At 43.7% G+C, this 12,838-nt stretch overlaps 1 protein-coding gene across 5 annotated transcripts in view; it reads right to left on the reverse strand.

The window, feature by feature from the left end:
* The window catches only part of KCTD1 (potassium channel tetramerization domain containing 1), a 141,519-nt gene that overhangs the window by 37,772 nt on the left and 90,909 nt on the right, over nucleotides 1–12,838 (reverse strand). The gene's annotated exons all lie outside the window — the stretch shown is intronic.

Below are 12,838 nucleotides of genomic sequence, written 5' to 3' on the forward strand. Positions count from 1 at the left end.
AAAAGAAATGGCATTTTCTTAGGTCATTTCAAGAGCAATAATGTATTGCATTCTGATTTGCACTGTAACTCTAACAAGCTCCATTGTGCTCTAGTAAATACACACCTAAGGTGGGTTTGCAGCCAAGTGCCTTTATATGTTAATAGACCAATAAAATATGCTCTGTCACATTTAATATCATTATGCTTAACTGTTTAGATATTCAAAAAATCCTATCCTTTCACTATAAAAAAAAATAGATAATAGCAGCCATTCTAGAATCTTCTGCAGGGACAGTACAAGCTAAGGAGGGTTAGCTCAGGTAAGTACTTAGATGGAAGATCTTTAAAGCAGTGAGTTTCCAGGTTTGTTACCTATCTGATGCCTCTTGTCTTGTACTTAGACCGTAAGCTCTTTGTCTTCTTGTTCTGTTTGTACAGCACCTAGCACAATGAGGTCCTGGTCCATGATTAGGGTTCCTAGGCAGTACAGTACTACAGAGGATAATAATGAGATTAAACAAGCAAAGAGATGTTCCTTGGAACAGACACCATCACTCTTGAGTGCTTAGAAAATCTCTTGCACATAGTGCCCACTATGATAAATGAACAGTAATGGGGAGTTTAGAGAGGTAGTGCTCACAGTCATTACAACAAGAAATGGTCACTGCTGGTTTTATCAGTATGGATGGGCAAGGAAAGAGGTGGATCATGTTGATGTTACAGAGAAAGAGAGAGAACATTGCCTGGGTATGAAGGGAGAAGGACAGAGTGAAAAAGGTCATTGGGAGATGAGAATAGTAGAGCTGTCAAAATGGAGATGGAAGAGGGAGTAGGGAAAGAGATGAGAAGTGCAGTTTAGATAAACTGGGCTGAATTAATATCTTGTGTTTAAGGTATGTTTGGCCAACTGAATTTGAGATAGCGGTGGGACATCCAGTAAGAAGTGTCAGAGAGAGATGGAGATGTGTGGCTAGACTGGGATGGAAGTTGGGGACAAGAAGAGCGGTAGATATGGAAGCCACCAGCAAGAGGACGTAGCTGAAATTATGGAAGCAGAGTGTTGCTGGAGAAGAGGATAAGATGGAGAAGAGATGACCAACGTCGGACCACTGAATGACAACAGGGAAAAGGAGGGGGGGAAAAACAAGTTATCACCAGAAATGGCCCTGAAGGAGAGGTCAAGCAGAAGACCTAGGAGCACACAGCTGAATAACCCCGGGGATTGGGGAGAGGGGAGGAACAACTGATAATATTGTAGGCAGCTAACCAACAAAGTACAACATGAACAGATATGATTCTTTGATTCTGCTAGGAAGGAGTCACTAGTGACCTTGATAAGGGTGGTTTTTGGAACAGAGAAGTAAAAATCCAGATGAGAAAGGGATCAAGACACAAGCTGAAGTAAAACTGGACAGCAGAAATAGGCGGCTGGTGGGGATCAGAAAAAAGATTTTTTCCAGGATGGAAGATAACAGCATGGATGTAAACTATGGAGAGATGCCAGAAAAGAGCGAGAGAGAGACCCATAGAAGAGCGGGAGAAGAGGATGACACTTGGCAGCAAGGGTTGGAGTGGACAGACAAAGCAGTTGGAGATGGACAAGGAAAGGAAACCTCAGAGTTGGACATTGGGGTGAAGGAGGACAGGGTAGAAACTAGGGATAAGGGAGTATGAAGTTAAGACTCTACCTCATTTAAGAAAATAGCAAAACAGTAAAGTCAAGGGCACTTGCATGCTACAGGAATAGACAATATTCCATTGGCTAGTACCTATGCATTAGAAAGTGTGGTTACCATAAGTCCCTGAGCAATCTTCCCACCCCACTTACCCTCTCTTTAAAAGAGTTCTGCAAAAGGAGTCCCATGAAATAGGAAACGTAAACGGATGCTAAGGCAGCAGGAAAGCTGATTACTGCCAGAAAGACACATTCCAGAACTTGGCATCTATAGCCTGAAGCTCCAAACACACCCCATGATTGGCTGGTGGTGTTGACTCCAAAGGTGGAAGCAGTGTGTGTTTAGATCTGCAATTATATACGTAACATATGCCAATTTGCTTACCAACTACACTGCAATTTAGAAAAGACCAATATAACATAATCCAGTTATGTGGGAGTAAGATCATATGCTAGGACAAATATACAGAATTTCATGAATACAGAGATTGAATAGCATATGGGGCATGGTGGCGCAATACAAAGTATTTAACCTTGAGATCACTGAAAATACTACTTAGCAGCTATCTGATGACTCTTCAGTGTCTTATGGTGACATCATCAGTCCAGTTCCTAGTGGACCTTCATCACATTTCCTTTCTCTGATTTAAAAGGGCCACAGATCCAACCCTCCCTTGTTATGAGTATTTTGTTGGACAGTAGGGTAAAAAGTCTTATTTGGTTCATTAAGTTATACTGTGCAGTACGAATGAACAGTTTGTTGCGGTGAGAAAATAATGCAGAAGCTTTGAACTATGCAGGATTAAAGTATTTAGCATAATCATCATACTTCAGCATTCTGATGCTTCCCTTTTATAACTATGTATTACTGACAATACCAGGTGTATAGGAGGTTGAAAGTATTTTAGATCCAAAATGACAAAGAGGAAGGTATGTTTTGCACATTATAATCCTATTGGTTAAAAAAAAAAAGCATATACTTTTTTTTAAGCTACATGTTTGCACTCCACAAGTTTGACAAGAGTCATCAATTGCTCATCTCAATTACTGGCTTCTAAATACAGTATTTGCACTTACACACTGCTTGCTTTTAATCATGATCTCAAAGCACTTTACAAGGTGGGATTTTCATTATCTTACATAAAAAGAAATGGAAAGACTCCATAGTTACATAACATGTCTCAGGTCACTGAGCAGGTCAGCGACAGACTCAACAAATAAATGAGATCTGATTCTTCGCCAGCTTCTAACCTTTAAGTCATGCTCCCTTCTAAGCTGAAGAACCAGCCAGCGGCCACGTAAAATAAAAGCTAAATAACTAGATGAGCAAATCTGGTTCAGATACACAACCTGAAACTTTGCCAAAAATTTGAATGAAATCAAAAACGTAGAAAGTTCAAAAAAGTTTGATGAGTCTTCTGCCTTCAACAGTCATAGCAGAAAATGCTGAAAAACTATAACCTAGACCATTGCCATGATATTACATGACCTGTTCAAGTCCAACACTACTGGAAATCTCATGAGAAAGTTTGATCTTTTCAGAACCAGAAACGCTTGTGGTTTGCCAATCACTAAATGTAAGACGACTCCTCAAGTCCTTAGCAATTAAATTGTTATTGTGATTTAAAAGAGTCTACAGACTAGACACATGAATGTTCCCATTCTGCAAAAGATCACCAAAAAGTTTCATAAATAAAAAAACAGGTAGCTATAGACTTCTGTTGAGGTTAATTCTGAAATTCAACCAAAGAGGGGAATGCGGACCAAGCTTTAAAAAAAAAAAAAAAAAAAAAAATCCACGTTCACGTTGCAGGAAAATGAAATTGGATGTTAACTGAAAACAGTAGTTTAACATAAACTAAGTTAATTTTTCCCCTCTCTTTGCTGGCATCTCTTTAAAAATAAAGATTGACATTAGCTAGCAATATCTCATCTTCACCTGAGAGAGAGAGAGAGAGAACGAACGAGAACAGTTACCTACCCCATAGCAACTGGGGTTAGAGATGTGTTGTCCACACAGACTCTACTCTTGGTATGCATGAGCTCCGTGTACACAAGATTAGATTCTTTTGGTCAGCAGTGTCTGTTGGGACTGCACCTGCCTCATAGATGTCCTCATGCCTCCTCCAACTGAAGGCATAAAGCATGTAGCAGACCCAACCCTTCCTTAGTTCCTTTACCAATACAGAACTTCAGAGCAGGAAGAATCCATAGTAGTGGGGAAGGAGAGTGGTTAATGGAATCCATGTGGACAGCACATCTCAACGAACCACAGATGTTGTAAGGTAAGCAACTATTCTTCTTCAAAGTAACTGCTCACATGGATTCCACCCTTGGTGACTAACAAGCAGTTATTCATCTGCCTGGAGGTGAGTACTAGGAGCCCTATTTAAACAATGAATGCAGGACAATCCTATGAAATGGATACCTGATTTGGAAGCTTCTACCAAACAGTAGTGCTGGTAAGTGTGTAAACTGAGCTTCACATAGCTGCACTAGAGATTTCAGAAATAGGGACATTCTTCAACGGGCAGCAGAGGCTGCTTGCACTCTAGTGAAGAGAGCTCTAACACGGCTAGATGGATTTAACCAGCTAACTCAGAATGTGCTCTTCTACAGTTGAAGATCTACTTAGATAATGTGTGTTAAGAAATGGGTTGCCCCATAATGATCAGCAAAGCCCACAGACAGTCTGGGCACATCCCTGATTAACTTTGTCCCTCAGGCAGTGCTCTTACTACATGAAGTATGTGATGTTTAGCATCGTCTGGGGTTGAATGACGCCTGGGAAAGAAAACTGGGAGATGAATGGATAGGTTCATATGGAATTTTCAAAACTCTGGACAGAAAACTTGGCGTCCCTTATGAAACACTGTATAAGGAGGACCTGCCGTGAGAAACTGAATCTCCCCTACCTTTTTAGCTGATGTCATGGCTACTAAAAAGGTAGTATTCATCGAGAAATGGTACAGGGAACAGGTTAAGAGCACCGAGGGAGGTGAGACCCATCAATCTTGTGAGTATTATTTTGAGATCCCAAGAGGAAGGTGTCTCCTGAATTGGGGGGAAAACATGAATAAGGCCCTTAAGGAATATTGCCACTGTAGGATGGGAAAATACTGCGTTGCCTTGGATAAGACGGCAGTGTGCACATATTGCTGATCGCTGAACCCTTATGGAACCAACAGAAAGTGCAAATTGTTTCAGAGCTAGGAAATAGTCCAACAGTACTGAAATTGGTGATGTCCAGGGAGACAGCTGGTGCTAAGATACCCAAATAGAAAACCTCTTCCATTTAAATTTAAGTCAAATCAGGCTGAGGGTATCCTGTTTTGGAGCAGAATGTTTCTGAACCTCAGTTGAAGAGCTTCTTCAATGGATGTCAACCAGCCAATGTCCAGGCTGTCAGATATAAGGAAGCTGGGACGAGGTGTAGGATCTGACAGTTGTTCTAAGAGACTGATGCAATGGAAGACTGTGTTGAAAGATTCATCTTCAGATCTGAATACCAGAACTTCTTGGCCCATGCTAGTATTATCAATCATCAGTCCTTTATCTTGCCTCAGTTTCCTCAGAAACCTTTGTATCCTGGAGATTGGCGGAAAGGTAGATATCAATCCCAGTGTCCAGCGGGTGAGAAAGGCTTGCCTACCCTGAACACAAAGCCTCACACTTCTTGTTCTGTTCTACGGCAAACAGGTCTATTTCTGGAAGGCCTAACTTCTGAAAAAGTTTTGTAGGATTGCATCTTTGACAGCCCACTTATGGTGGTCCAAGAACTGCCTGCGTATTTGATCTACCTAGGGTGCTCTGAAGGCTGGGAAGATACAGAGAGCCACCAATGCGATTTGGACGTGAATGCACCAATTCCAGCACCACATGGCCTCCTGATAAGAGCGAGAAAGATCCTTTCCACCCTGCCTGTGGGAATAATGCTAGCTGTCATGCTGTCTATCACCACTTGTATTGTGAATATCTAGAGATTGGCAAATGGCTAGAGATACAGGATATTTATGGGAGGCAAACTTCCTGAGGGGACCATAGCCCTTGATTTTCAAATCATCTAGATGCGTCCCCGATGCCTGAATAGAAGCATCCATCACAAGAGTCTTGGTAAGTACAGGTGCAGAGAAGAGTACTCTGTTGCACACTGGAAGAGGATCTTTCCACCAGACTAATGAGAGGACTTCTTGTGGGTCTGTGACCACTGTGTCTGTGCAGTGTCTGCTGGGTAGATACATTGATTTCAACTACTTCTGTATGGAGCTTGGTGAAGTCTGGCAAACTGTAACGCACCGGTGCACGAGCCCATGTGTCCCAGAAGTCGGAGGCATGCTCTCATCAATGTTTTTGGGTGAGCTTGAAACTGGTTGATAGAGTTTACTATTGTCTGACATTTTTCCTGTCAAAGGTAAGCACTTGCTGATATGGAGTTTAAACCTACTCCTATGAAGTCTATACTCTGAGTTGGAGTCAATATAGATTTTTTTCTTTGTTGACTTTGGGGCTCAGCAAAGCAAAGAATTTTAGAGTTACCAGAATCAAGTTGTTCACCTGTTGGGGTGATTTTCCTCAGGTTAGTAAATTGTCAAGGTACTGATAGACCTGAATTCCTTATAGTCTTGGATGAGCTGCCATGATTGCCAAGTAGTTGGTGGATAACCTTGCTGTGGAAAAACCCAAAAGGCGGGGATCCTGTACTGGTAGCATAAAGTTTCTAACAGGCATCTGAAGTATTTCCTGAGGGCTAGACAGATTGATGTAAGGAAACAGGTATCTTGTAGGTTGAGAGCCATAAACCAGTCTAGAGGATCTAACAAGAAAATTGTGGAGGCTGGAGTCACCTCTGAACTTGAAATGTTGGATAAACATGTTGAGACAGTGAAGGTCCAGGATGGGCCACCAATTCCCTTTCTTCTTCTTTAGGATCAGAAAGTAATGGGACTAAAAATCCCTGCCCTGAAATCTAAGGGCACCTGCTCCGCTGCTCCCAGCTGTAGAAGGGAGTCCACTTTTTGTTTTAACGCTCTTGTGAGAAAGGTCCCTAAAAAGGGACAGGAGGAAAGGGATGAGAAGGGACTGGAACTGGATAGCATACCCTTTGTCTACGATTTTCAGGACCCCACAGCCTGAAGCAATCCCAGTCCAAGCTCCCCTAAAATAAGAAGCAGTTGCCAAAGGGAAAGCAGTTAGAATCACCACAGGATTCCCCCCCCTCCCCATTCTATCAGGCTCTCAACATTAGCATCTAATCTGCTGCTGCTAGGAGCCCTACCTAGACTGTGGGGCAGAAGAGGGCCACATATGGTGGAATCTGTGTCTTCCTCAGCAGCTCTAGGCTCCTTTCTAGCTGATAATATTGGGCAAAGGTGCACTGTCTGAAGGATAACTGGCTGGCATGTTTGCTTCCTCCTTGAGGCTGGAACATAAAGGCCTAAAGAGTGTAGAGTTGCCCTTGATTCTTAAGGAACAAAGGACCTGATCCTTTCCAGAGTTAAAGTTTGTTACCTTCAAATGGGGGGAAGGGGGTCCATCTCAATTGTGAGGATCTCCCTGGGGAACTCCCAAGTCTGAAGCCATGATGACCACCTCATTGTTACTGTTGTGGCCATAGTAATTGCAGCCCTGTCAGACACATCCAGCATAACCTGCAAGACAGTGCAGGCAGACAGCTGATCTCTGCCATAATAGTCTTCATCTCTTCCTGGTGTTTGGGAGCTTGTCTTTAAACAGACAACTTATCCCAATTTAAATAGACACATCTGGAGAGGAGAGTCTGGTGATTCACCACCTGTAGCTGGATGCCAGCTGATGAATATACCTTCCATCCAAAAAGAGTTCCAATTTCTTCAGGCCCTTCTTTTTTCGTGTGGGTTTCTGAGGTCCCTGTTGTTTTGACCTCTCCTGAATAGCAGCCACTACAAGACAACCAAGTACTGAATGTGAGCAAAAATATTCGAATCCCTGGCAAAGAACCTGGTACCTCCTGTCAGCTCATTTCAGAATGGCTGGAATGGATGATTGTGCGTGTCATACGTTTTTCACTGGTGTCAAGAGTCGCTCATTTATGGACATGGTGTGGAAGCATGTAGAATCTCCAAGAGTTTGATGTCATTTCTCCTTAACTACCTCCAGGGGTATACCCAGGGTCTCTGCCATGTGCCTTATCAGATCCTGGAACACCTTGAATTCATTCACTGAGGCAGCTGTGGTCACTGCCTCATCTGGGAAAGGAGGAGGAGATTACAGAAGGGATAGTTTTTCCTTCTCCTTGCAGCTGATGCTTTTCCTCACTTTCCTTCTCCTTCCTGTCCAGTATCTGAGGCTGTACCAGCTGCTTTTTTGAAATAGTTAACTCTCTCTTTGGGAAGGGTGATCTAGTCTTGGAGACAGTGGATACTGCAGGTTTTCTGGAGTACTGCTGTGCCACAGGCATCCAATAGGGCCTTAGATAGTAAGGATATGAATATTGAAGTGAAGGACACCTGGAGGGTAGCAGGAGGGCTATAAGTGCTATATCTTTTCCTGATACCTCTCATTGAATCTCTTCCCAACTCTAACTATGCTACCCAGGAAGGGGTGGGAGACTAGTCCCAACTATGTCCAGCGGAGGAGGAGAAAAGGTGTATTCTTCCTCCCCCCGCCACAAGCTATATTGGGAGGATCTTGTGTCCGTATGCAGAAGTCACTGCTGGAGATAGGATGCCTCTTTAACCTGACATACAGATGACTTATGGGGGGTGGGGAAGCTAGTGGTTTTGATACCACCACCCTCAAGGAGAGATGACTGATACTGGGTCCACAGTAAGTCACTCTGTGCTATGTATGGTTTAGATACCAAGATAGCTGGTGCTGAGATACTAGGTACCACAAGACATTGTACCAAGTGCCAAGTATTGAAGCACTCTTTGTCAACGCTCCTGGTACCAATTCACTCTGCGCTGGGGTCTGAGAAGCACAAGAGAAGCACAGTCCACCAATTTAATGGGTACTGTATGTGCTCTCCTTCCAGTTGGTATGGAGGCACTGGCTGGTGCCTTTGCAGGCTTCTGGCCCTTAGAAGATTGTACCTGAGACAAATCGTGTCTGATGACTCTCGTGTCTCAATTGCTAGGTGCCAGAGATGGTGACCTGTGCCTTGGCTCATCCCTGGAGCAATGCTCCTTTCTGCCCCTGTCAGAGGATAGAAATACCAAAATAGTGGCAGATGAACGGGGCCTTTGAGGAGATGGGGCTACTCAGGCTGGAATCTCGGCTCTCTGGAGCAATACGGGTATGTGCAAAAAACCAAAACCAAGTTGTGGCAGCAAGTCTCAGAGCTCGGGTCAACTGAGTAGGCTCATGCTATGGGGCTAAAAATAGCAGTGTAGGTAGGGTGTTTCCACTTGGGCTGGAGCCTGGAATCTGAGGCCCACCCTCCTTTGTTTGGTTTCAGAGCCCAGGCTCCAGCCTAAGCAGGAACATCTACACTGCTATTTTTTGTCCTGTAGCACAAACCCCATGAGCCTGACTCAGTTGACCCAGGCTTTGAGACTCATTGCTGTGTTTTTTATTTTGTTTTGTTTGCAATGTAGATGTACCCTAAGGAAGTGACTATATGAGTAAGGCCTGGCTGTAGCCTTCCTCTCGATGTTCAAGGAAGCTTGCATTGATCGGTCAAGGAGGAACAACTTCATGTGAGTTTCCCTGGGTCCGAGTGAGTTTTGAGAAGAATGACATGCCAACATTGCTATTGAATGCGTCTCTCGTCTAGGCAGAGTAGGAGCATCAGTAGCCATCAGGCACAGAAGCATATCACAAGGGACAGGTACTGAATCTTGGAGATTTAGCTTCTGCCCTGTTGCTAGCACACGTCTATAGGGCGAAAGTAGGATCTATACTAATTGAAGCTTATTTAAAAAGTAATTAATAAGTATTTAGCCAATAGGCTATTAACTATACAACTAATTAAATAAAATAACTAGTTAGGATGCTAGCCAACTAAGCAAGACTAACAGTGTGCAAAGAAAGGATGGACACTGCACAGCTTCCATCTCATAGCTATAGGCAATAAGAAGGAACCAAAGGATGGTTGGGCTTTATGCCCTTAGGTGGAGGGGCTGGAGGAGAAGGACGTATGAGGGTACTGTAGGTCCAAGCATGGCCACAGACACCGTTGGCCAAAAAAATCCGATCTTGCGCGCATGTAAGCCCAGAGTGGAATCCACATGGACAATCACTCAGAGAAGATCTCAGTTGAACCACGTCAGTTTCATGGTTCATTTTGGGGAGATGTGAAACTGGTACCATGTGCCTCCAATGATAAACACAGGGCATTTAATAAATAAGGTCCACATTTTTACAAGAATCATGCCTTCTTTCTGTTCATTTCTGTTTTCTACATTCAGGGCCGGCTCTGGCTTTTTCGCCGCCCCAGGTGGCCGGGGGCAGGGCGCCGAGGGGGAGGGCGGCCGGAGCCCTGGGGGGAGGGCGGCGAGCCCCGGCTGGGGCTCGGCTCTCCCCCCCCCGGCGGCCAGAGCGCAGGGTGACGAGCCCCACCAGGGGCTCGCCGCTCTCCCCCCGGCGGCCGGGGGGAGGGCGGCCAGAGCACCGGGGGGAGGGCGGTGAGCCCTGCTGTGGCCCCGCTCTCCCCGGCGGCCGGAGCGCCGCGCCGCCGCCCCCCTCCAGGTGCCGCCCCAAGCACCAGCTTGGGTGCCTGGTGCCTGCCCTGTCTACATTAGCCAAAGTAGAGATCAACAGTAACACTGGTTCAAGTTCTGGAATTTTGCCACAAAAAACTGCTAATCCAAGGGACCAGTTATATATGTAAAGTTGAATGTCAGGTTCTTGTAAACTGCTGGGGCTAGAATTTAATGTAGTGTATCACTGGAAAGTTTATATTCCCAACTCGCCAATAAATATAAAAATAAATGAGTGTGCTGGAAGACATCATGATTACCATCTTATCACCTCACAGCCCTTGACCTGACTTCCAAACTGGTTTATTAATTGCTCTTTTGAGGCTGCCAATGCTAAAAATTGTGTTTTAAACTTTCTAGAAGTGGCTGCGAATCCCCACTATCAAGTAGTTTAATCTGTGTAACTTGCTCATCTACTGGTTCAAGAGACATGGACTACTGAAACAACAACAAAACATTGCAGACTTGACAAGAAACAAGACAGCTGTTACCTGGGGGTTGTGGGTTGTTTTTTTTTTTTTTTTTAACTCAGTATTTTTGTTATTACATTTTAAATTTATTAAGTTCCTGATTCTAACATAGGCAGCTGCCATTTCCACTTTCATAAAGTGTTACAATGGCACATTGAACTGAGAGGAGAAAAGATTAAGCTGAAATTCTGTCCCACCATATGATTTTTTATTTTCTTCACTTAAATTCGCTGGACCAGCATATTGCCTCTAACTTGGAAACAGTAGCTACATATATTAGCAGAAATTGCTTCTCAAATTTCCTAGAAGAGGAAAACAAGAGGAGTACAAATATTTCTTTAAAGCTTCCATGACTTTATCAATAGCCTGATCCTGAGACATGCTGAATTGTCCCAACTCCATTTCATATGGTTGTTCTGTACTTCCCTAAGGCTGGGTCTACACTACAGCGGGGGTCCGACCTAAGATACGCAACTTCAGCTACGTGAATACCGTAGCTGAAGTTGCGTATTTTAGGTCGGCTTACCTGGCGGTGAGGACGTGGGAAAGTCGACCGCTGCCGCGCTGCCGCCGACTCCGCTGCCGCCTCTTGCCGAGGTGGATTTCCGGAGTCGACGGCAGAGCGATCAGGGATTGATTTTACCGCGTCTTCACTAGACGCGGTAAGTCGATCCCCGATAGACCGATTGCTACCCGCCGGATCGGCGGGTAGTGAAGACATGCCCTAAGAGAGGTTCCCAACAGGGCTAGAACCAGTTTTGCAGACCACTACAAATGCTTTCTGGGTTAAACTTTTCTATACACTGTTCCTGGACCAGGAGAAAAATTTTCAGTTCTTGTTGGATGAATCACACCTCTCATATTGCTTTTGCCCCTTCATGATGCCTCCGTCTCCCCCTCCTCATACACACAAGAGGCAGTGCTCCTTGTTCTGAAAAGAAATGCCCTATCAGGTAGGCTAAACTTTTTATCTTCTGTTTTTCTTTCTTTCCATAAGCATTCTCTTCTCTCTCTCTCTCGGTGCCTTTAGTATTATAATACTACTGTCACACTTACTAAGACTATACGCTATATTGTATTAGCAGAGGGAGAAAAAAAAGTGTCATTGTAGTGAATTGTATGCTCAGAACAGAACCCTATGCTTTAAAATGGACTGTATGGGTTATAAAATGGACTGTATAGGTTATAAAAAAGGGAAGTACAGCTACAGAACCTGAAGATTTTTTTAACCAAAAAAAAAAACAAAAACCCACAGATAAAAGCAAAGAGCTTAAACTGCTAAATGGTTTGACTGCATAATTGTTCCAAGGATTATTGTTATTGAACTAGATGAACAGTAGGTGTGAAGTGTGACACTTTAGAGCAGTCATGTGACAGGACTGTGATCAGGAAATATGGTAATTTGCAATGTAGAGGGAACTCTCTCAAAGCAGAAGCAGTAAATTGACTTGTGCAGTGAATGCACAATTACAGAACTTGTGAAATGCCCCAATTATACCTGTGATTTAAACAGGAGGGATATGATGCCACCAGAAGAAATACTATAGCAGAGGATGCTTGAATAGCCCAGCTGTGATGTTCTGTATAGAACTGGTCAAAAAAAAATTAGTCAATGATTTACTGACAAAAAAATGCCCTTTTGCAAAAATTTTCGATTTTACTGCCGAATTTTCATTTTCTCTGACTCTCCAGTTCCTGGAGCTTGTGGCTCAGGTGCACTGAACAGCCAGAGTTTTTTGGTTCTACCAAAGCTGATTTTTTCTTGAAATCCCTTCCTGTGACAAAATTCATGTTTTTGATGTTTCATCCCAGTTCAGGACAAAAATGTTGCCAAAACTGAAATGTTTTGTGGAAAGGAATTCCCATTTCTTGGCCAGCTTTAATTATGAACATCACTTTTGTGTGTAGCTCCTTTTTTCTGACTTTGGGGTGCAACTTTTTATTTCTTTAATCTGTTAGAGTGAGGAATTCAAATCTTGCCCATGTAAAGCTCACCGAGGGTATGTTCAGTGCTCTTAGGAAAAAAAAAAAAAA

The sequence above is a fragment of the Terrapene carolina genome, unplaced genomic scaffold (genome assembly GCF_002925995.2).
Source record: "Terrapene carolina triunguis isolate 2854851 unplaced genomic scaffold, T_m_triunguis-2.0 Scaffold58, whole genome shotgun sequence".
In the NCBI taxonomy this organism is placed as follows: domain Eukaryota; kingdom Metazoa; phylum Chordata; order Testudines; family Emydidae; genus Terrapene; species Terrapene triunguis.